Source organism: Camponotus vicinus, unplaced genomic scaffold (genome assembly GCF_025532165.1).
Source record: "Camponotus vicinus isolate PSW18456_S1 unplaced genomic scaffold, iyCamVici1.0 SCAF_5, whole genome shotgun sequence".
NCBI classification, from domain to species: Eukaryota; Metazoa; Arthropoda; class Insecta; order Hymenoptera; family Formicidae; genus Camponotus; species Camponotus vicinus.
This window is the reverse complement of record NW_028141977.1, coordinates 7627857-7653645: the sequence shown is the minus strand read 5'-3', so window position 1 is coordinate 7653645 and position 25789 is coordinate 7627857. Positions and strand designations below refer to the sequence as shown.

The following is a 25789-nucleotide window of genomic DNA, read 5'->3' as shown; positions in this document are numbered from 1 at the left end:
AAAAGAAACAGTCATTGAATTAAAAAAAAAGTTGTAACACAAAAATAATTTTTCAAGAATCTGATACAAATGAAAAAAATATTTAAGTAGCTTTCTAACTCGCGAAGTTTAAATAACTTGTAATTTAAAATATATCATGTGTAAAAAGTAGTTTAATAAAAGGTTTAATAAAAAATTTCTCATAATTGTTTTATTGTAAAAATAGGATGTATTAATATATTCTGTATTAATATATTCTGATATATTTTAATTATTTAATTATATTTTGATTTATCATAAGTATGATTTTTTCAGGTATTTTTTTTTAAATCACAAGATTTCTAACTTCATTATTAACAATGAAATAGTATTTAGCAATAATAAATTATATTAAACGAGTTATGTTTAACGTGTTATTGCATAAAAATTTAAAAAATTATAAAATTATATAAATAAAAATTTTTTAAATTGTAAATTATTCCTATCTTATTTATTTAAATAAAAAAATAAACTTGTTATAAAATCTTTTTTGCGATTTATTATTCTTTTTTGCCAATAATTATTTATATTATTTTAATTATATATTTATAGCATTGTAAGTGTTAAAATATATTATAATTGATTTGAATTGTATTTGCCCAATATAAATTATTTTTGATCTGAATATTAGATGAGACAAAGAAAATTTATTAAATAGTTAACATCGTTGATAGTTCACATAATATTTCAAAAATGAGATTAGCAACGAGATTTTAAAATATTATTTAAAAATATATAATAGCCATGTTATTGAAACATGCCAGAAATTATTGAGAAGTTGTAAAATTTCAATTTCAAAATAATGTTCTTTAGAAAATGTGAATAAGAATTATTACATTTAATTTAATGAAATAAAATGCAAAACAATTTTTTTCCTATAAACGAAACCAATGGTATGAAAAATTAATTAGCAGTTACAATTTTCTTAAAAACGAAAAAAAGCCGTTTAAAGTTCATAATGTTCATATTATAAAAACTATGATTGGTCTTCAAGTCGATTTTATTATGACTTCGACATGATATTTCATTCCTATACGTGAATCTAAAGGAACAGCCTTATCTTTGAAGATTTGATTTCAAGATAAAAAGGAGCGACGCGCCGTGTGGATCTTCAAGAGCAAGGATCTCGCGCGGATCTCAAAAAGAAAAGCTACCTTCGTGATCCCTGCGGAAAACCCTCGCTCGAGTAAACTTTCTCCTCGTCCTTCTCGTTTCGTCTAGTTTTCTTCGCATTCAAGAAAGAAAAAGATGGTGTACGTTGCAGTTTTACGGTCGATGCCACGCGTTTTTCTTACCAGAAATGACAACGACAGTGACTCTTAGGGACGAAGGTGATCGTTACGAACCGACCGAAGTTTTTTGATCGCCGTATAAGCAAAGGATATTTCTTTCTGGGCTTTGTTCGCGCGCAAAAAAGAAGTGAAACTCAGAGCGCTACTAAGGGCGCTCCGGTAGTATCGTTTGTGATTGTTGCAATAGACCTCGATCGATCGTCGTCATAAAAACGCTCAATCGGTTGACCGACGCGAGTTTATCTTTTTTTCTTATTAGCCGTTCTTATACTAATCACATAACCGACGTAGAAAGAAGGAAATTGGAAAATCAATACTAATACTGATCAAATTTATTTGTTCGTAACTGTAACATATAGCAGAAAAAAAATTTATTTTTTGAAGAGATATAAAAATTCTTACAAATATCAATTTAAATTATTATAGACAATCAAAATAGTGACAGATTCCTCAATGGTTTTAAAAAAATTTCGTAAGTAACATGATTTTGTTAATACAAATTTCTAATATTTTTAAAAAATAATATTATTATAAGGTTTTCAATAAAAGTAAACGTAGAATTTTCTTAATATAAATAATAATTTTGGCTAATATACATATACATATATAATTAAATATAAATTATTTTATTTAAAAATAAATAATAGAATAATAGAATAATTACTATCGTCTAAAATCAATTATAACTGATATAATACTTGGTATATATAATATCATCATAATTTTATACGAAAATAAAAATTTTGCTGACAATGAGTATATTACATTAATTGCTGAATCCCAAATATTTTAATTCTGCTAATGATTAGAGAAGATGTATAAATATACTCAGAACTATACGAAAACTGCACACAATAGAATTAAACAGAATTCTTGAAACGTCTCATAAATACCGGTCTTTCCTGTGAGTGAAATAGATCACTTAAAATAAATCACTTAAAAATATTTTAAGTTTGCTAAGTAGAACTCTTTAGAAAAAGGTACGAATATACTCAGAATTATATGCCTGTAGAATGAACAAAATTTTCTCGAAAATCGAACAGCATGTATAGTTAATCTCATGTATTTTTTGCCGTTATTTAATTTTTATTTTTAAAAATGGAAATCTCTTTCTTTTTAGAGAATTCAAACTTAGAATTAAAACTATAAATCTATTAAAATTTAATGAAAAATGATAAAAAAATATCACAAGACGAAATGAAACTCTATATAAACTTAACATTTTAGTTCATGAAATAGTTTATTTGATTTAACGGCCAGAATTATTATTTATTTAAATTATCAAAAAATTGAAATTGAAAATAAAGCCAGAGTTTTTAATTATTTATAAATTTTATTTCCACAAGTAAAATTGCAACTTCATATTATACATATTACATATTGTAAGTAGGTTTGAGGTATTTTTGAAATTGATAAAGAGTTGTATTTTTTGTCAATTGCAAATATATTGCAATTTTTAAATATATTGTAATTTTTAAATATATTGTAATTTGCAAATATATTATAATTTAAATTTTTCTTAAAATGACAGTTATTTTTTTTCGAAATACTTTTTTAAAATACATTTGCAATATTTCGTATTAAATTGCAAGATTATATATTTTTTTATTGCTTGGAACAAAATTATTGGTATTAAAAACTATAAAAAATATCATCTTTTTCTCTATTAAAAACTTAGTTCATTAAAAATAGAATGTTAAATATTCATATAGATGACGTATGTTTTATTCGCTTTAGGGCGCTTTAGTAGCTATGCCTTTAACTTGTGGTATAATACCCTAAATACCACAGCACCTTTCCCACCGCCATACTTTAGTCTTTCGCATTCTAGCAGCGTAAAGATGTACTACATATTTTGCGGTTGTGGCTTAATATAAACTGATAACGAAAATGGTTTGAAAAAAAAAAAAAAGTATATATATATATGTAAATATCCTGTTGGATAATCAAATGTTAAATGGCATGCATTAATTGAGCTGTTCATTTCTAAATTCATATTAAGAAAATTCAGTTTTCATTCATAAATGCACACATAACAAGAGACAGCAATCTTTATTTAATTTTGCAATTGTAAATTATTTACATATATATGATTGTGAAAGACATTTAATCGTAAATATATTCAATAACTAAATGCTTTTATATAAAATAATAAAATATATAAAAAAATATTCGATTTCTGAATTAAAATATGGATTTTTCGGCAGAGAGATTGAAATTTAGGACTGATTTAAAATTTATTAAAATATTATTAATAGATTAAGTTATAGATATTTAGATATAAAGCAATCTAAGCACTTAAATCTAATTATATATTAAATCTAATTATTGATTAAAGGAATATGTTAAAATTGCTTATTTAAACCGAAATAAAAATTAGTTTTGGATTTATAAAACAATGTTACTGAAATTATAATCGGAACTTTTGAGATATAAATTAACATGTACATGTGTAATTTTTCTTTAAAAAAAATTAAATTATTTTATTAGTCATTAAAAAGAAATTGGCTTTTCTTCCTTTTTAATGTCTACTTTTTAACGAGACATTCATTTAATTCGTACAGTATATTGCTGTAGATTTGCTAACTGGAGCAAAGAGAGAAATTATGTCATGCTTTCTAACGTAATTTCTAGCAGGGAATGCACTTGTAGTAGCATCACAGAAGTTTTCGTATTCGAGAAAATATCTCTCAGCCAATGCCGCCGACATCACGACGAAAATGCATTTTGTGGACGCAATTTATTTCGATTGTGGAGAAACTCCTCCGAAGGTGAAATATGAAAACTTCCGACTCGTGTCGAGGCTGTAGTACTCTCGAAGAGGGAGATTATCCAGTGAACCAAGATATAGTTCGATGCATTTATTGCATTCTCCAAAAATAAAAAATTTAAAAATGCGCATTCTAGTCCGTTTAAAACAAAGTATAAAATATATGTGGTTATATATTTGTCATTTTATATTTTATTATTGGAAAAACATTTATTTCAATGTTGATGGAGATTTGATCTTTCAATATTATAAATCTTTAAAATTTCTAACCTACTTCTTTTTAATACATTTTCAAATTTTTTTACCCATAATATCTTTATCTATATATCTATAGTTATATCTTTTACAACTTAGTTTTTGATATTTAAAATATAAATCCCGAAAAGTTAATATAAATTTTAAATAAACAAATTATGTTAAAAAAGTAGAATCTATTTAAAATTATGTAAAATTCTATTCTACATTTTTCTGAAATTCAATTAATATAAAGAATATTTTATATTCCACAATATATTTATAAATTAAATATTATTAATATTTAATAAATTAAATATTATTAATATTATTAATATTTCAACATTTTTCATTGTCCAGTAACAATCTGTATAAAAATTAAAAAAGAGAGTAGATAAAAAGAAGCCGAGGCGAAACCGGAAGTACAATATTGCGGACGTATTACCCAAAGTGCTCGCTAACTTTTCTAGTTTTTACGACACGTCATAATAATCGTTATCGCGGCGAATGGGAACTGACTGGACACCATCACGTTATTTCGTGGTCGGAATGCGAATTATTGCGTGCATAATATAGAGAAACGCGACGGTATCAGAGTGCGATTTCGCGCGCTCCGTTTTTGCTCGGAAATTCCGGAAAATATCTCGCGTGCGACGCGACAACGGTAGCCGCGCGTTGCATACAAAAGAGCCGCATTACGTACTGACATTATTACTGGTCTTTCGAGAAACAGATTATGCGGCTGCGAGCAAAACAATAGAAAGTGTACTCCGCGCCGTATGAAGTACCGCTTCGTCGCGCATGTGTACCGGAAAATATACAGTTCCCGTGAGGAGCGAGATGCCACGTGGTTCGCACCTAGCATCATCGAATTTCCTCTCGTTTGTGATTGTATTTTCATGCACGCGAAATTTCTTATAAAATATTATTAGCGTACAGTGTGTTACCGCTGATGGACATCGCAATATCTTTTAAAAATTTGTACCAGTTGAAAGAAAAAGCAATAAAGAGATGATGTGCGTGGAATAATAGAAGCAAGTCATATTCTCCTGTATAGTAATTATTATATTGAATCAATGTAATAATTTTAGCAGCATGAACTTTTTATACAATTATTTCTGTTAATTATGTTAGTTTGCATAGTTAATAGTATAGCCAACTGTTTAATTTTATTATAAGAAAAGCTCCCAGACAGCACAAAAAGGCCAAAAGATGTCTTAAAGACGTCTTTAAGTCGTCTTTTAGATATCTTTTGGACATGAGTGCTGTCTGGGCTAGTTTATTTTTTGTATTATGATGTTTCTAAGTATTTTTTTTGTTCATTTGAAGTAAAAATGTTGCATGTCTGCTTTATTTTAGAGAGAGAGAAGAGAGAAAATCATTTATTACAAGATTTTTCTCTAGTATGGTTTACTAGAAGAGAGGGAATCACTTACAAAATCACTTACAAAATCACTTATTACAAAATTCAAATCGTCATAAAACAATACGAGAAAACATAAAAATTGGAATGAGCCAATTGAGAGATTATATACGAATTTTTAATTTGAATATATGGTCATTGATTCGCGAAAATAATTAACCTCGAAATATTTTTCTATAGAATGAAATACAATCATATTTAATAAATTTAAACACAAGCAATTACATAGATTTCTCTAGCAAAATCGTATGTAATTTAATGAAATATATCTAGTAACATAAAAAAGGAATTCATGGAATTCACATCGAAATTACTTTCACGATGAACGTCCATTATAGATATTTCACCGTCAGCTGAATATAAGGAAAGGAAGAAAATGAATCGAAATGGAGAGCTTTTAAATTAACCAATCGCACAATTTTATTTGCCGATAATTGCCTAGTGAGTGCACAGAAATGAAAGAAAGGTGCTTTTAAATTCTGCTAATTACTGAAGCCCATTTCTCCTCCCATCCTTATGCGAGATAATATAAAATCGTAAAAAAATTGTCGCGAAATATTGAGCAGCGACATGGTTCTATACCCGATCGATTGCAAATTCGATTAGAGCTAATTTGTCTTTAACTGAATGTTCCTTCTCTATCTCTATATGCGTTTCATTCGATATTTAAGCAAAGATGAGCCATTACTTTCTGTATCTTTGTGCGCGTTAAATTAATTGTTGATCGACGTCGTTACTTTACTCGTTTCTGCATTTATTGCTTCCTTACTTTTGCATCATAATAAAAAAATATTTTATATTTCTTTTTTTATTAAATTACAAAATGTGTATATGTATACTAAACGTGATACTAAATTTATTGAACGTCTAATTTCATTGCATTAAACTAAAGCGTTTCAAATTACAATTAAATGAGCAATTAAATATCATGAAAAATAAATTGTTTACTATTTCTTTTTTTACTCAATTAAATATGATAAATATATTTATAATTTCTAATTTATATAAGCTATAACTTATACATATAATCTATACACAATTTATAACTTATATAACCTAGTTATATAATTTATAATTTGTAGAAATTATTTGTATAAATTTGTATAAATCTATAAAATTTAAACACAAATCAAATATTCAAACATATTTTTGACTTAGAAATTATTTATTTTTATATTAATTATCAGTTAATATAATTTTTCTTTTCACGTTTTAATCGTTAAATTAAATATTTATTATATATTTTATTTTCTATAAAAAAAATGCAACATGATAAGAATTAAACAAAATTGTCGAATGTATTTAGTTTTCGCAAAATATTCAAAGGATAAATCACACTTTTAACGCGGATTCAATATAATTCGTTTTTAAATCTATACCTCGTTTCGTTCTCCAAGGAACATCCGGAAGACCAACGCAATTTGATTGATTACATTCTCATATCTTCGAGAAACATGCGACGACATGACGACATATATGATATGCAAATGTGACATATGTGACACATCGTGACATATTACATAAAAATAGGGTTAATCTATTACATACTGCGCCGACCGGTGGACAGGGACTAGCTTGATATTTTTTCCCGGCGATAATCCGCATGTAAGAAACGTCTTTCTCCACAAATATTACGGGAATTTTACGGGTTAACGAAAAACCGAACGTGAACGTATTTCTAAATTCTTTCTAGGATAATCTGTAAATCTCTTGAAATGAGAACATAGATAAATGATTTTTAGCGTATGTGAGATATATTTGATTGACGTGAAATAAAAAAATATTTTTATGGAATTTTCTTACTTTATGGAATTTTCTTACTATTTTAGCTTGTTTTATTTACTTAATTTTTATGATTTCATAATATTCTAATTTCACCTTAGGATAACGAATAAAAAATTACTTTTATTTGCAAAGATATTGTGCATAATATAAATTTAAATAAAAAATATTAATGTATATTATAAAATGTGTGTGTGTGTATATATATACAGGGTGTCCCAAAAGTCCCGGAACGGTCGAATATTTCATAAACTATGCACTTTAGACAGAAATGTTTCAGACAAAAGTTGTATGGCTTGAATTATGTATGTTATATATCGAATACATAGAAAAATTCTTCGTATCTCAGTCTTATTTTATTTTATTTTATGATAATATACATATATTATGATTTTTTTTGTTATGTTATATATAATATATATGTTATATATATGTTATAATGTTATATATATATGTGTTTTCTTTACACCAATTGATTCCTATCATTATTTTGTACATAGAAATATTAAAGTAAGATAATCAAAAAATGAATATTTTACTAAATATTTTATGGTTTATGTAGAATTGAAATATTATTTCAAGCCTCATAACTCGAAAAGTACTTAATGAAAACTAACTTAATTATAGTGTTTTGGAAAGCTCTCGATATAAGTTACAAGAATATGTAATAAAAAATAGGGGGTCCCATTTAAAAAATTGAAGGTGACCTTCACATGACCTTCAAACGACTTTTCGAGGTCAAACCAATGACACCATCTTATGGCCCCCTTCAAGCCATACAACTTTTGTCTGAAACATTTCTTTCTAAAGTGCATAGTTTATGAAATATTCGACTGTTCCGGGACTTTTGGGACACCCTGTATATATATATATATATATATATATATATATATATATATATACATACATACAGGGTGTTTCATAAGTGGTGGGCAAAATTTCAGGAATGGATTCCGTATGCTTAGAGAAGAAAAAAATGTTAATCAACATAGGTCCGGAAATGATTAGTTTTTGAGTTATTAAGATTTTGGACAATTAGAGGAAATGTTCAATTTGTCCACCTCCTGTCACAATACAAGCCTCAGCTCGTCGTCTCATTGAGCCCCGAACACGCTCCCAAATTCCTGGCGTGGCGCGTATCGTCTGAAAAGCTGCTACTAAACTTGAAAAACGTTTCAGCGCTCTTGACACACGTACGGCAGAGCATTCGTGTATACATGAAAAAAGTATGGAATTGTAAACAAGAATAAGAATAATACACCGCGTTAACGTAAACATAGGCCGCCGAACTTGAAAAACATTGTTGATGCCTGTAAAAGGACTTCTAAGACGAGAAATGAGACAAAATTTTGTATTACAAAAATCTTAATAACTCAAAAACTAATCATTTCCGGACCTATGTCGATTAACTTTTTTTTCTTCTCTAAGCATGAGGAATCCATTCCTGAAATTTTGTCCAACACTTATGAAACACCCTGTATATACAGGGTGTTTCATTTTAATCCGACCAGTCGAATATCTCGAAAACCAAGCCCGGGAGAGAAAAATATTTCAGACAAAAGTTGTTTGGTTTCGAGGGGGGCCATAAGATGGTATCATTGGTTTGACCTTGAAGAGTCATTTGAAGGTCACGTGAAGGTCACTTCAATTTTTTTAAATGGAACACCCTATATATTTTTGCACACTCTTGTAGCTTATCTCGAGAGCTTTCCAAAACACTATCATTAAGTACCTTTTCGTTAAGTACTTTTTGAGTTATGAGGGTTGAAATAATTTCTTAATTTTACATAAACCGTAAAATATCTTGTAAAATATTCACTTTTCGATTATCTTACCTTAATACTTTTATGTACAAAATAATGAGAGGAATCAATTGGTGTAAAAAAAACACATAGTTGTTTTTAAGAAAAAATATGGAATTGTTAATTGCAAATTACATATTTTTTCTTCAAAACAACTATGTGTTTTCTTTACACCAATTGATTCCTCTCATTATTTTGTACGTAAAAGTATTAAGGTAAGATAATCGAAAAATGAATATTTTACTAGATATTTTACGGTTTATGTAGAATTAAGAAATTATTTCAAGCCTCATAACTCAAAAAGTACTTAACGAAAAGGTACTTAATTATAGTGTTTTGGAAAGCTCTCGATGTCAGCTACAAGAATGTGCAAAAATATATAGGGTATTCCATTTAAGAAATTTAAGGTGACCTTTATGTGACCTTCAAATGACTGTTCAAGGTCAAATCATTGTCACCATCTTATGGCCCCCTCGAAACCAAACAACTTTTGTCTGAAATATTTTTCTCTCCCGGGCTTGGTTTTCGAGATATTCGACTGGTCGGATTAAAATGAAACACCCTGTATATCAAAATTAAATTTATTATAATATTAATATATTGTACAGATTTCGAATGAAATAATCCAGCGATTAATCAAGTAATATTAAAATAGATAGTTCATATTGAATTAAATTAATTATTTTATATCAAAGAGAATTATATATATATATAGTATAAATATCAAAAATTACTTTCAAAATAATTATAATAATATAAAAACAATAAATAAAGTAGTTATATAGTCACAAATGGAAGCATTTAATTGTACTTAGTTCATGATACAAAAATATTTTTAGAAAAGAGAAGTATATTTGTGTGAAAATCTTACTGAGAAAGAAAGTCTGCTTGTGATATAAAAATATTTCTGTACTGAAAATAGCGTGTATCGCTATCCGTGACGTAAAAAGAAAAACATGGCGAGGGAGGGTACTCAGTCAATTTTTCCGCATCATATAACGATAACAGATACTTTCGCTACCATAACCACCACGACGAGAAAAGAAGAGGCAGGAAACGAGAAGAATTTGTTGTTCTAACCTCGAATCGCGCGAAAGCTGATCTTGTCCGTGCATCGAACTTCGGTTCGATCTGACTTTCGGGTTCATCGAAACGAAATGCAGAAAACTTTGACTATTTTTTTTATATCTGTTTTTTATTTGAAAATATCATTTAAATTGGCTCGAAAACGATTGCACGACATTTGTTATAACAAAATTATAAATCTTTGTGATGAACAATTCAATTTAATGAAATTATATAAAATTTACAACGATATCAATAATATCGATAATAGATCAACGATGATTGAGTATTAATTTCTTAATTATATTTATTTCTCTTAAAATAATTTAGTTACAAAAGCTTTTCGAGGAATTTTCGGCACATTGAATGTAATTCATGTACATACTTGAATTAAAATAAATAAAGTGTGAACGCGAACAAAGAAAAAGAGAATAAAATGAGAAAAATTTAAGCAGAAAATTTGGAATGCAGATGCATTCTAAATTTGGATTAAATAATAAAAAGAGAAATATATTATGATTTCTGTTACATTGAGAATTATGTGTGTTATATATCGAATACATAGAAAAATTCTTCGTATCTCAGTCTTATTTTATTTTATTTTATGATAATATACATATATTATGATTTTTTTTGTTATGTTATATATAATATATATGTTATATATATGTTATAATGTTATATATATATATGTTATATATGTTATATATAATTCTCAATTATATATATTATATATGTTATATAATTGTTACATATTATGTAATAGTTACATTGTTGAGTAGGAAATTACAACTAACAATTATATAACTGTTACTTGGTGTTTGCTGGGAATATGATTCTCAATGTAACAGAAATCATAATATATATCATCGTATAATAGAATAAAATAAGATTGAGATGCAAAGAATTTTTCTTTAATAATACATAAAAAATCTTTCAAGTAAAAATTAAAGAAAGATTATTCGTTGTTACATTTTATACTTGTATAAAATGGAAAAAAAAAAGTGTCAATTTTTGAAGAACGAAGATCTATCAATAGCTTTTATAGTTTTTACTATTCAAATAGAAGAAAATAGAAGAAATATCATATAAGTAAAGCAATTAATTGTCAAAAAGAGCATAATTATTATGACAAGGATAACATATATCGTCAAATATAAACAAATATTAATAATAATTTTCTCTAATACAGAGGTATATAATAAATAAAAGTACTCACTAGCTTTGGATAGGCTGTTCTTCCGTTACATCGAGAGGCAGAGCGGAAGAGAAAGAGAGATTCCCGATCACTTCTCACTATCTTGCTTTATCAGATCACTTCCTTGCTTTCCCTTTCGAACACTTCGAGTCATTTACACGCGATTCGATTAGGGAAAGACGCAAGTAATTACAATTACATATACACGCTTGTCTAAGTTTTAATTTGTAAAGAAAACGTTCCTCTCCGTCTCGCCAAGCGAAGCAAATGTAAACAAACAGACGCTAAAGCTCCGTCTATACATCATCATACCAAACACGTATTTATCATATCCTTGTGTTATCGATAATTGTATCGCGCATTACGTCGATATGAAAGTATATGAAAATATATCGTGCAGAGGGTAGACTTTTCTTTTTGCTTCTCTCTCTCTCTCTCTGTCCCTTTTTCTCTCTCGGACAAGCTTAGTATACATATACGCAATATTACCGTTATTTGTCACTTCGCTCGACTTTTTCGTAGTTTGATACACGTCGACAATATAAAAGAACTCAATCAACATTCCTCATCGATCGATATTAGATTGGTACGCGAACTCTAATGAAATGTATGCATTCCAGCCTAAGTATCGTCGAAGTACTAGTGACGCGGGTCATGAATATCGAGAAGCACGCGATGTTAACGATAATTTACGTCAATATTATCGTTTTTTACATTATTGCGATCACTCGTTTCTCGATTCGACATCCCGGACACTCGTTTATGCCCGCGTTTCACTCCCGATCGATGAAAAGCACGCGAAAGACCGCGAAAATGATTTCGCCACCATATTGAATTGACATAAAGAGATAGATACGTAACGATTAGACGAGTCGAACGAGCAACTCGCATCGCGAGAAACAAGTATAAGTATTTTCTAGACGAAAATAATTATATGCTTTGAAAGCAACATGATTAGAATTCTAAATTAAATGTATTTATTAATAATCCTATGCTCCAAATATCGTATCTATTTTTTATAAATAATATTTAGATTTTGACATGATGCTTATAAGCGTTTGATTGACTAATTAAGGCAAATTTTGATCAATCAAACGCTTCCGAGCACTTATAGAGTTAAATGGAACGTAACTTAATTAGTGATTTATAATTGCCACTGAGAGATTAAGGTGGCACCTATTCCCATAACTTTGGCGCCATAATGTAAAAGTAAATTCCGATAGTATTTTTAGCGGAGAATATTGGAAAAATATTTAAAAAATTCTACGACCAATAATAGGAATCAATTGGTGTAAGGAGACACATAATTATTTCGAAGAAAAAATATGTAATTTGCAATTAACAATTACATATTTTTTCTTAAAAACAACTATATATTTTCTTTACACCAATTGATTCCTCTCATTATTTTGTACATAAGAGTATTAAAATAAAATAATCGAAAAAGGATATTTTACTAGATATTACATGGTTTAATGTAAAATTAAGAAATTATTTCAAGCCTCATAATTCGAAAATTACTCAATGAAAAATAATTTAATTATAGTGTTTTGGAAAGCTCTCGAGATAAGCTATAAGAATATTGAATAAAAATTGGAGGTTTCCATTTAAAATTTTAAAGTTGACCTTGAGAGCTCCTCTATAGTTACGCTCGAGGTCAAATATGTTTTGCTATTTGATGTATTTGTTGAAACAACTTTTGTATGAAACATTTTTTTCTAAAATATCTCATTTTCAAGATATTTTACCGGTCCGGTATTTTTTGCGCACCCTGTATATAAATATATAATACATAAATTGTATAATGAATACATAATATATAATGAGTAATAAAAATAAGGAGCAAAGTAAGATTAATTATTCGATAACCGATCGATGTATCATACCTCACTCATTGTGATGATATAGCGTATCTAATTGGGCTTTTATCGTTCATGTAGACAGGAAGTGAAAACGCGCGCAGCGCAGCAAAGAGCGACACAATAGCCAATTAATTTATCGCTTTTTAAAAGCAAAAGGTTGATTAGTTACCGCGGAGCTTTTCATCACGCGACAAGCGTTTCCGCATCCTGTCTTCATGAATCATTAGAGCATCGTTCGAAATAGTGCAATTAATCGTTACGAAACAATTGTACAAAATATTTACACGTAAGATATTTCAATGCTCAACGCGTTATTATACAGGGTGTCCCAGACTTAACGAATCAGCCGTTAATGGTAGATTCCTGAGATCATTTGGAGACGAAAATTCTAATACCAAAATGTTGAGGAAGACTTCATAAAAATGTCCAAACTACTGACTACAGTCGCATGGAAAACACAATCGCGCTCATTGCAGAATCCTATTTTTTATTTTATATTCATCCCTCTATCGATATCGATATTATCGCGCTATACGCGGGCCCCTTGATGCGCTATGTTCCTGAGCATAGGAGAACGTAACGCGCCGATTGGTAATCTTTAATCTTTTATAGCCGAAACTACATCTTCCTTAACATTTTGATATTAAGATTTTCGTTTCCAAATGATCTCAGGAATCTACCATTAACGGCTGATTCATTAAGTCTGGGACACGCTGTATATGTACGCACGTGTGATCAACACTTCGTGACAGTTTCTCGCTTGAATTTTCGTAGTGTCACTTTGCTATCGCAAGCGATCAATCAAGTTCTATGAAGTTTCGTATATCGAACATTTTGTCCGATCGAAATTTATTTGTAAACGAATGTTAAGAGTGTCGAATCGATTATTCTAATGCGTTAAATTAGCGTTAAATTAAATGCGTGCGTGCGCGATTATGTTTAATATTCGCTGTTGCTAATCGGCTATTCATACAAGGGATCTGCGTTCTATTTATCGTGCTATCGTTTTGTTATATGCTGTCGAATCGCGTCACAAATATCGAATAAAGATATTTGATTTTATATAATTAATAATTAGTTATAGTGATTAGTTAGTAATTAACGATATTTATTTTGCGGTTATATAATTAATCATTATAAGAAACTATACAAGATAATTGCGCTTATCATCATATGGCTCAACGCATCTTTATACATGACATATGTATGATTGACGCATCATGACAGTTTCTCGCTTGACTCGCGTCATTGTCGGCGACGAGTCAATTCTGTGGAGTATATATCGTATATTTTAAACACTCTATCCGATCGAAGGCTAAACTTACGTGCGAACGAGTATCGGGAATACCAAATCAATTACTCCAATTGCATTAAATTAGATCGTGTATGTGCGATTATGTTTAATATTCACATGTTGCTAATCGACGCTATTCATACAAATCCGGGGTTTGCATTAAATTTATCGAGCTATCATTTCGTTACATGCTTGTCGAGAGTATCGAATGAAGATATTTGATAATGATTAGTTAGTAATTAACGGCATTTATTTCGCGATTGTAATTAATTATAAGGCGATTGTGCAAGATATATTTACTATTCAACATCACGAGGTTCAACGCGTCATTGTATACGTATAATGCATATATATAATCCACGCGTGTCAAATGAGGGCTTCTCCCCACATGGAACAAGAACCTCTAATGGATGTCCATTAGACGTCCATCCGGTCCATCATGAAGATTCAAAACCTTTTTTTTTTTATTAGACGTCCATGTAACCTCCTATAGACGTCTATTAGAGATCCACAATTCCGCATTTCTTTCATTCGACATCCATTAGACGTATTCATAGATGCCACATGGACATCAGAGGTTATAAAAATTCGTTTCTAAACATATGGACATCATATAGACATTAATTAGAGCCCCAGGTAGCACATATTCGTTTCAAAAACGTTTCACAAATTTCTTTGAAATGTTCATAACCGACTCTTGAAAACATTTCTGATTGGTTAAAATGTCCACTTGAAAAACGTTAAGAGATACGTTTCTTTTCTGATACAAAAAAAGCGTTTAAAATAAAATACATTTTCTTCTTTTATTCGTTAAATGTTTGCTTTCTCATGAAATTAATAAAATAATGCATTCATACACACTCTGTAATAATTAATATTTCACTAATAGTATTAGTATTGACTGTTTTAATCAATAATATTAGATTATAATTTATTTACTTCATATAAAATTAAAAATTTTATTTATATTTAGATGCGTATTGAACATGCATCTTAAATGGATAATGAACGGATCATTTTCGTTTATTGGCCGGACATTTATTTGTCCGACTTATAAAATCGATTTGATATCTGAAGTTCCTCTATTGAAACTGTATCAGAAATTAGATCGAAGTAATACTTTTAATTTTATCTGTCCCCTTTTGCAAGCTTTATATAATTCTAATGACTAAAACTCAAGTACGAGAAAAAGAGCGCACCATAGCGGTAAACGAACGAACTAGCGCGATTACTGATTTTACAGTGAAATTTTACTTCCACTGACTATAATTATTAGTGAGATATCAGAAATATATGTGTATCATACACACAGACGCGCGCGGGGGGGGGGGGGGTGCGAGGGGCCTTCGGCCCTCCCTCCCGCAACCACCCTGCCGATAGGATCTCGCTTTACAACTCTTTTTTTGTTTGTAACTTTTTAGTCGGGGCCTCCCCCGACTAAAAATTGTTATTTACATTACTCTCTAAGTATGAAAAGTCAGTAAAAGAATTTGCAGCCCATTTACAGGTGGAGCCGTGATTCGAAATAATTACCACAGTTTTTAATAAAAATTTTAATTTTGTGTAAAAATTTTTAAAATGCTAAAAATAAAATATACTACAAATTTTCAATATATTCTCAAAATACTAGGTGAGAATTTTAAATAATACTTAGAAATTACATTTTTACTTTATGTTAAGAGAAATGTGTACATATCTATCATACATCCATAACCGACGTCTAATGGACATCCATGATGGATTTACAAACGACATCTACCATGGAGATAATATGGATTTCTATTAGAGATCCATTGAACATCCACCATGGAGATAGAGGTCGTATGGAGGTATGGAGGTTATATGGACCTCCAATACCTGTATGAAGTTAGCACCCCATTTTTCAAATTTTAAAATTCTAAAAGTTGTTCCAGGTTGTTCTAGACTTGTTCTAAATTGTTCCAGAAGATTAATTTTTATAATAAAAATTTAAGCGGAAAATCGAAGAAAACGATTTTTTGACGTGGCCCCCCCATTTTTCAAAAATCAAACTTTTAAAGGTTGTTCCAGATTGTTCTAGTTGTTCCAAACATTGTTCCAAAGTATTAATTCTCCAAACAAAGAATTTAAAAAGATATACTAAAAAAATAGTATCGAGCGCTCAAACAGTATTTTTACGCCTACAGCTATCATTATCATCTTATGAACATCAAATTACATATTTAAGCTAATAATTAATGTAATAACCCAGGACAACTCTCATTTTGACAGAACAAATTTTTAAAGGGCACTTTACTCTTGGAGAAAGACACTTTATTTGCATTTTTTTGTATTTTTCGACCGATAACGGCATGTCAGCGACACCAAAATGTCGAACTATAATTACTAGACATAGAACAACCTGGAACAACTCTCATTTTTGCCAGAACAAATTTTTAAAGAGCACTTTACTCTAGGAGGTAAAAACTCTTTTTGCATTTTTTTGCCATTTTCGATCGAAAACGGCGGGTTAGCGACACCAAAATATAGAACAATAACAACTAGACATAGAACAACCTGGAACAACTCTCATTTTTGCCAGAACAAATTTTTAAGTTTTTACCTCCTAGAGTAAAGTGCCCTTTAGAAATTTGTGCAACATGGCAAAAAAATGCAAAAGAAGTTTTTACCTCCTAGAGTAAAGTGCCCTTTTGAAATTTGTTCTGGCAAAAATGAGAGTTGTTCCAGGTTGTTCTATGTCTAGTGATTATTGTTCTACATTTTGATGTCGCTGACGTGCCGTTATCGGTCGAAAAATACAAGAAAATGCAAAAAAAGTTTTTACCTCCTAGAGTAAAGTGCTCTTTAAAAATTTGTTCTGGCAAAAATGAGAGTTGTTCCAGGTTGTTCTATGTCTAGTTGTTATTGTTCTATATTTTGGTGTCGCTAACCCGCCGTTTTCGATCGAAAATAGCAAAAAAATGCAAAAAAAGTTTTTACCTCCTAGAGTAAAGTGCTCTTCAAAAATTTGTTCTGGCAAAAATGAGAGTTGTTCCAGGTTGTTCTATGTCTAGTAATTATAGTTCGACATTTTGGTGTCGCTGACGTGCCGTTATCGGTCGAAAAATACAAAAAAATGCAAATAAAGTGTCTTTCTCCAAGAGTAAAGTGCCCTTTAAAAATTTGTTCTGGCAAAAATGAGAGTTGTCCTGGGTTATTACATTAATTATTAGCTTAAATATGTAATTTGATGTTCATAAGATGATAATGATAGCTGTAGGCGTAAAAATACTGTTTGAGCGCTCGATACTATTTTTTTAGTATATCTGTTTAAATTCTTTGTTTGGAGAATTAATACTTTGGAACAATGTTTGGAACAACTAGAACAATCTGGAACAACCTTTAAAAGTTTGATTTTTGAAAAATGGGGGGCACGTCAAAAAATCGTTTTTTTCGATTTTCCGCGAAAATTTTTATTATAAAAATTTAATCTTCTGGAACAATTTAGAACAAGTCTAGAACAACCTGGAACAACTTTTAGAATTTTAAAATTTGAAAAATGGGGTGCTAACTTCATACAGGTACCTCAATGGATGTCATGTTCTGTGTGGGTCGCTTGAGTCGCGTAGTGTCATCTTGTCGCGTGCACCTACATTCGGAGTGCAATATTGTCGAGCGACGCATTGATCTGAAATTGATGTGATTCGAATCTTCCGTTTTATTTGAAATATGTCGCGTAATGAAATCTGGCAGTGTTAAATGTGGAAACAGAGACGATTGTGGCGTTTCGCGTTGTTTGTGCGTTTCAAAGTGAGTCGTGCGGATAATAATCAAGAGTGTGGAGTGTGGAGTGATTGCCGTACCGTAACAGTAATTAGCGCCCGTGATCGTAATTAGCTGCGATTTTTCTCGAGTGATTCGTTCGAACAGAGTAATTGCGGTGACTGCGTACATTGATTGGTAAATATTTATATCTATTGAACGTATTTTCTCAATGTTCATTTCTTTGTCGACAATTGAGCATCGCCTCATGATGATCATGTTTTAACAGACGATTAATATCATTGACTTTTCAATGTTAATTAATTCTAATATCCATCTAATAATTAATATCCCTAATAATTAATTTTTACTATCTCTAAATATTGACAGTATGTTGTAATTTTAATTATTACTAGTACTCTATTTTTAAATGTTAAAAAAAATTAATATTATAAAAATTTTTTAACTTCATATGTTTATTTAGTAAAAATATATTTAAAAATAATTTTAAATATTATTTTAATTTTATTTACAGATTAGTTTCGTGTTTCCAACCGCAGTTATATTAAACGTATCATCATTATGGTGAGTAATAAATTAATATAGAAATTGTGTAATTAAAATCAAAATATTAAAGTTTTACTTATTAAATTTAAACTAGTTATGTTGAAAAACCGTAATATATTGAAAATTTAAAATATCTATTTAAATATATTTAACATTAATATACATATGTTGGTTTAAGAGGATTGTTGCAGAAAATTTAAAAATTTTTTTGTAATTTTTTACTTACTAATTTTTAAATTTATTATAAAATGATCATTTAAATGTTATTAAAGTAAATAACAATAATTGTTAATTAAATTAATTTATACAATCTAACTTGATTATGCGCGATTATATGTTACAAATATATAATGGACAATAGCTAGTTATTAACTAGTTATTGTAAATGAAAAAAATGCAACAAATTTTTAGTTCACAAATTTTTCACTTTTTCCTTACTTTTTCTATTCCAGCTTTGTTTGCATATATGCAATTCGCTAACGATAGTTGATCCGAAACAATTATTTGAAAATACAAAAGAATGTGTAACGGTAACCACTTGTCTTTTTTATTTCGCTATTCTATTGTTACAATATCGATTTATCCTGTCAATTGTATTTTGCTACGTTTGAACAAAATAGAGTATAAAAATACTTGGAAATAATACAAAAAATAATAATAGTTTATATAATAATATTTTATTATTTCTTATTAAGATTCACATAAAAACAATTATTAAAGTCATAAAGAGTTGCACTACATATGTACAAAAAAGATATTAATACATATATGTATATATATTCGTACAACAAAGATGATAAAAGTTTATAAAGAAGAAAGATATAGGAATAGATATCAAAAATTAATTAAAGTTAAACAAATATTAATAACAAATATTAATTCTTTAGAAGAACATAATTACAATGTTACTATGTAAAATATTTAATTCTAAAATTTTTAAATCGAGATATTTTTGTTTATAACATAAATCTTTATGATTCTTATAGATCTTGATTTTTACAATATTTAACAACATGTTACATACTATAATGTGATGTGTGAAAAATCTTAATATTTAAAATATTCTGTTAATTATTGAATATTCGCAAAATTATATATTACCATACATATTAACCAATAATTACTCAATAATTAATAAATATTTACTTCGCAATTTATTAAGTTTATCACATTCGTACGTTAGCAGTTAATTGCATAAGTTGTGCATGTTATTCAATATTTATATTTAAAAAGACAAATTCAATTTAAATGTAATTTTAATTGAAATCTGCAATTAATTAATATAGTATTTCTCGCACATCCCAAAGAAAGTTTGTGGATATTCTGTACATATGACATGTATACGCGTTTGCACATTGTATGCCTCATCAGCTTGATTGGCTCGTTCCAATACACACGAAACGAATGTCGTGCGTTTTGATCAGAGTTTGTAGGATTGTTCACCGCGGAATCCGCGATGTCGATACCCGCCATTTTCGTGTTATTCGATTTCCCACACGAGCTGTATTCGCATGTAGGCCACATGATGAGTACATTATGTTTGTGTATTTCGGACTCTCTTTACAGTTCCATCGGTTGTCTCATACAACCAACTATTCTCGTACAAGTTAATCAGAAATAGTCGACAATCGATACTAACGGTAGAGAAGGAAAAAGGTTGGGCGAGGTCCGGATTACAATGTAATCCACTCCAAAGCTGATTATACAGTAATTGCATCGCCATCCGTTGCGAGTTAAATGCGAATGTGTAATTAATTCGCACTGCATAATCACTTAAAATTTATAATTGTTAGTTGTAATGCACATCATCTATGTGTTATAGAGTGTAATGCATAATCGAATATGTCGCGTAATTAAAGCGATTATTAATATCGCTGCGGCCGCGAAAGGAAAAATAGCCATGTATTATTTATAATGCATTTAATATGTACAAAAGTTATCCCACTTAACCGAATAATTCACGCAGCTACGACGAATGATTTAATCCCGTTGGATAACGACTGTCTGCATACATACGACACAAGAGCCTTAAGCTGAGATGAAACTTTTATATAATTTTATTAATTGCGGCGTAAATATGAACCGCGGGAAACATTAACATCGTTACTACGATTTAAAATTTCTTTCTCGTGTAATGCATTTCACGTGTGAGTATTTTATCTGGCTCTCAGATAAATGTTACTGCCTTAAAATAATGGTATATTTTCCGCAATTCGGTTGATGCATCAGAATATGAGAGATGATGGATACAAATGCATTTTACTATAATAAAATTGAAAAAATACTTAAAAGTTTATTATAAAATTTTCACAAATGCACTAAAAATTTACTGAAATATATTACTTTATTTAGAATTCAGAGTAAAAGTATTTAATCGTTTTTTATATGTATTTATTTTTATGGTCGAAAAGAAACGCGTAAATTGCACATTATTTAGAATTATATACATTTTAAAAAATTTTTTTAATAATTTTTCCATAATTATGTTAACTGCCAGTGTTCCCAATAAACACCAAACCTAACCAAATAACAGTTATAGGGGAGACCGGAGACAAAAGTAACAGGAAAGTAACAAGCCTTCTACTAAACTACACAATATGTTGAGTAATTTGTACTATATAGTCAAACGCGTACGCTCCGATTCTCTTCCTTTTCAGCTAATTGTTGTAGAATGATCGCGCCGGTTCCACATGCAGGAGTGAAATTAGTGTATTTGCATTATTCACCTAAGTATTTCTTGTTTTAGTTTTTTTGTATCTAGGCCTAATTAAAGTGTATATATTGACGTAATTATTTGTCGGTGTATTCTTCTAAAATGTATTCATAAGTTTTTATAGTTGATTTGGCTAAGTCTTGCATCATATTTAGGTTATAATGCTTTTATTCTAAAAAATGTGTTTGGGGACAAAAGTAACACGACACTCTGTGGACGAAAGTAACACGTTTCAATGCTTAAAGTATAAGGGACTGGTCCCATAATAACTGTACCAAAGGCGATTCTTATTACGTATGCCATAATTGTGATTCGGAATAGATACCAATCTCTTTTGTATAAGTAGTTATCATACAATTTTTACATTATTATTTAGAATTAAACTATTATTTAGACTTAAAAAAGTACAAAACTAGTGTGATATTAAGTATGATTATTTTATGATATTACTTATAATTATTTTGCTTAATGAAGATTATTTCTTTTAAGTTTTTTAAAAATGATAAAAATAAATATTTATTTTATTTTTTATTTTAATATAATATAATACAAATTTATAATAAAAGTTATCTTGCTTAATAAAAGATTATAATAAAAGTTGCCTTAAATTGAAAAAAGGCATATTTATTTTATTTTCCCGAAAATAAGAACTGGTACTTTTATCCCCAGACTATATTACTTTCGTCCCAGCCCCCAGGACAAAAGTAACAATCAACGTACTTGCGAAAAGCTATAATAGCTCTTTAAATATTTATCATTTGAGATTGAAAATAGGTATAATAATAGAACAATAAATGGAGTTTTTTAACATATAATCTTTTTTATTATATCTCTAACGATAATTAATTAGTGACCTATAATACAAAAAATGTTACTTTTGTGCTCGGTCTCCGCTATAATTGTTAGTTATAATTTCCCACTCAACAATATAACTATTACATATTATATAACAGTTACATAACATATTACAGTTATATTGTTGAGTGGGAAATTACAACTAACAATTATATAAATGTTACTTGGTGTTTGCTGGGTTATATTAGACAGATAAAACACAGAACGAGAAATTGAAGTACTTAACACAAGCTTGATATTAAGTCCATGCTTTCGAGCAGCTAAAGATAGAGAATTAACGTTCGTCACATAGAAGTTTCTTTATCATCGAAGTTCGATTCTGGGATATTAACTGTAATCTATGGTTCCGCATGGTCCGCCAGTAAATCGCGCATTAGATTCGAGAGTCAGCCGAGCGATTTTCTAACTCTCCGTTCGGGAGCTCGCGAGCGTGATCGGAGTTAACTCTCGAACTCGGTGGACCGCGCGAAGCGATAAAACACTAGTAATATCCAAACTTGAGTATCTATCGACGTTCCTTATGCCGATCGAATACGCGTGGTCGCGCGATGCATAATATTACGTGACAAATGGCGAATACATGGCAATGCGTAGACATATACGCACGGGCTAGAAATACGACGAGACGAGAAAGGCACGAAGGAAGAGCGACGTCGACGGATATGAGGGTAGATATTTCTGCGGCGCAACAAAATGATTATTCTCGCAGCTGTGTACAGAGCAGGAGCTGGACGATTGTTCCTCGTTTCATCGCCAATAGACGATGTACATGCGTGTATACAAACCGATTGGATAAATCCATAATCTGTTGGGTATTACTGCATTAACCACCGAAGCTCGAGACCGTACGTGCTATCTGACCGAGAATTCCAATTTCGAAATTCGCGGCCCGCTCCCGAAACAAGATCAAAGTTAGACCGCGACTATTCTCGATCGTGCCGCAACTCGTGACCTCCCATCTTGCAATAAGCGCAATCGGTTTATTATTCGTTTTATCAATACGTTCGAATGAAACATGCCCTATAGAAATTCGAAGATAACCGCGACATTTGTCTTTTTCTAATTAATTTTTTATCTATTCGGAACGCATATTTTTGTTATTGGAATTATTATCTTGGATTTTTGTCTTAATTCTGCGATACGCAATAATCAAAGTAACAATGTGTAGTGTAAGAGTAAAGCCATTTCTCCAAATTATTTTGGAGCAGAATGATTTAAATTAATAACGGCGATCTTTTTGAGATCGTCCTATCACATCGCTACGCTAATTTTGCGGTAAAGAGCGAGCTTCTATAACAAGCTTTCGAATGCAATTGGAGAAGTGTCACCGCGGAGGTTAAGCGGGTGACGGTGACTAACGAAGTAGCAGTCTGTTAACAGTGTTAAGCACGCGGGCACCGCAATTTAGCGTTGCCGCCACCGGCCTATTTCCGACGGAGGCACGCTCTGTCATACATGCACATGGAACACCTACAAATGCAGGTGTTTACATGTGAATATGTACATATATACAGTGAATGCGATATACATGGCACGACACAGAAGCGCGAGCTCGATAAAGTAACGTATTACCTCGTAGCCGATTTCCGGGACTGGATTTACGACAGCGGCACGCACATTCGGCGCTTTCCTAAACTGTCCGCCGGCACAATGGCCCGTGAAATTGTTGGCAACGCTCTTAATAACCGCCGTTATAAACTGAAGTCATCCGCAGTACTTTATCGTAACAATGCTGCTTCATTTCTCGGGGAGTTTAAGAAAACGACAGTATTTGATTGAAAGCTTTTTGTCGCTAAAATTGACACTAAATCGTGAGATTAGTGTTTCTTAAGTTTCTTATTTTTTTAAACAATCATCTTGCGGCGAAAATTTGATATTTATCTTATTTAGCCGTTTAAAAAAAAATGTCACGTTTTTAAAAAAATCTGTTTTGTAATTTATAATTATTCAGTTATAAATGTGCTTTTAATTAATAATATTTAATTTCTTTTTTTTCTCAAATGAAATCATCATAATTGTTTATAATTTTGTAATATTCTTTATTATTGTAAATATTATTGAAATTCCCACAAATATTATTAAGAAAGAAAAAAAATATGCTTGATAAATGGATAAGAATGGATAAAAACTTAAAAAAAGTCAAATTTTTTAAATAAAGAGTGTTTGACTCTCATTTTTTTATGCAATTTCAATATCTATGGTTATTATTTATCGCTTTTATTATCCAGTAAAATATATCGCGAATGATATTTCTTTATTAATTTGCAAGGACAACTTAAAAATCTTTTTGTTCTTTTGTAAATTTAATTGATTTAATTCATTTTATTTTGATCGAAGTTTTTTCGTGAGTATTCAATATTCGATGACTTTCAGCAAGATTAAAAAATTTCAAGTACAATAGTTTTATTATTTGTAATATAAAACGTCGATTGCTGCACAGAAGTTTTAATCTGCTCATATCCATTGTTTTCAATTTTTTTTTCTCGTTAACTCTTTCTGTCGGTAATAAACTTTCATTACTTTGTCTGTGACTTTAATATTGAAGAAAAGACAATCTCAATTTGTTTCTTTTTATGCCGTTTACTTTTATTTGTATTTTAATTGCGAATCTCTCCGAGGTCGTATGTTGTGATGCGAGAATAAAAAGTAATGAAAGTATTCCTGGGGCTTAATAATGCTGCACTCAGTTTTATATTAGATGTTTCGGAAATCAATAAATTAAAGAAATATTAAAGAAAAACGAACATTAGTAAACATTTTTTAATCAGTTTGGAATGAAAATTTAAATCGAATTCTTTATTGTGTTTTTTTATTTTTTCTTTTGTGAATATTTTAATTGATTATTGAATTAAATTACATTTAAAATTTATTCTTTATTGTAAAATAAAATTGTCTTAAAAAGAACTAAACGCATATAAATTTTAATTTTTAGTACTAAATATTAATATAATTGAATCTTTAATTTGTGGAAAGATGTTTTGTTGGATTTGACATACATAGAAAATATGATACAAAATTATTTTCATTCTATATATATATATATATGTATGATGAACATTTCGAACTAAAGTTTAAGTACAATGTTCGAAAAATTGCTTTAAAATCCCAATTCGTTACTGTTCAAAAAGAAATTGCAAATTGAAAATGTTTTCGTTTATAAGAAAAATGATTAAATCATAGAAACATTAAGAAAA

The 25789-nt window shown here is 29.6% G+C and overlaps 1 protein-coding gene across 3 annotated transcripts in view; it reads left to right on the top strand.

Moving 5' to 3' along the window:
- Positions 1-25789, top strand: part of LOC145971602 (uncharacterized) — a 278198-nt gene that overhangs the window by 54170 nt on the left and 198239 nt on the right. The window contains exon 2 of one of the 3 annotated variants that reach the window (XM_083099470.1): positions 18996-19045. The exons of the other annotated variants lie outside the window; for them this stretch is intronic. The gene's annotated coding sequence lies outside the window, so the exon portion shown is untranslated. The remainder of the gene's footprint in view (positions 1-18995; positions 19046-25789) is intronic. 3 annotated transcript variants of the gene reach the window in all.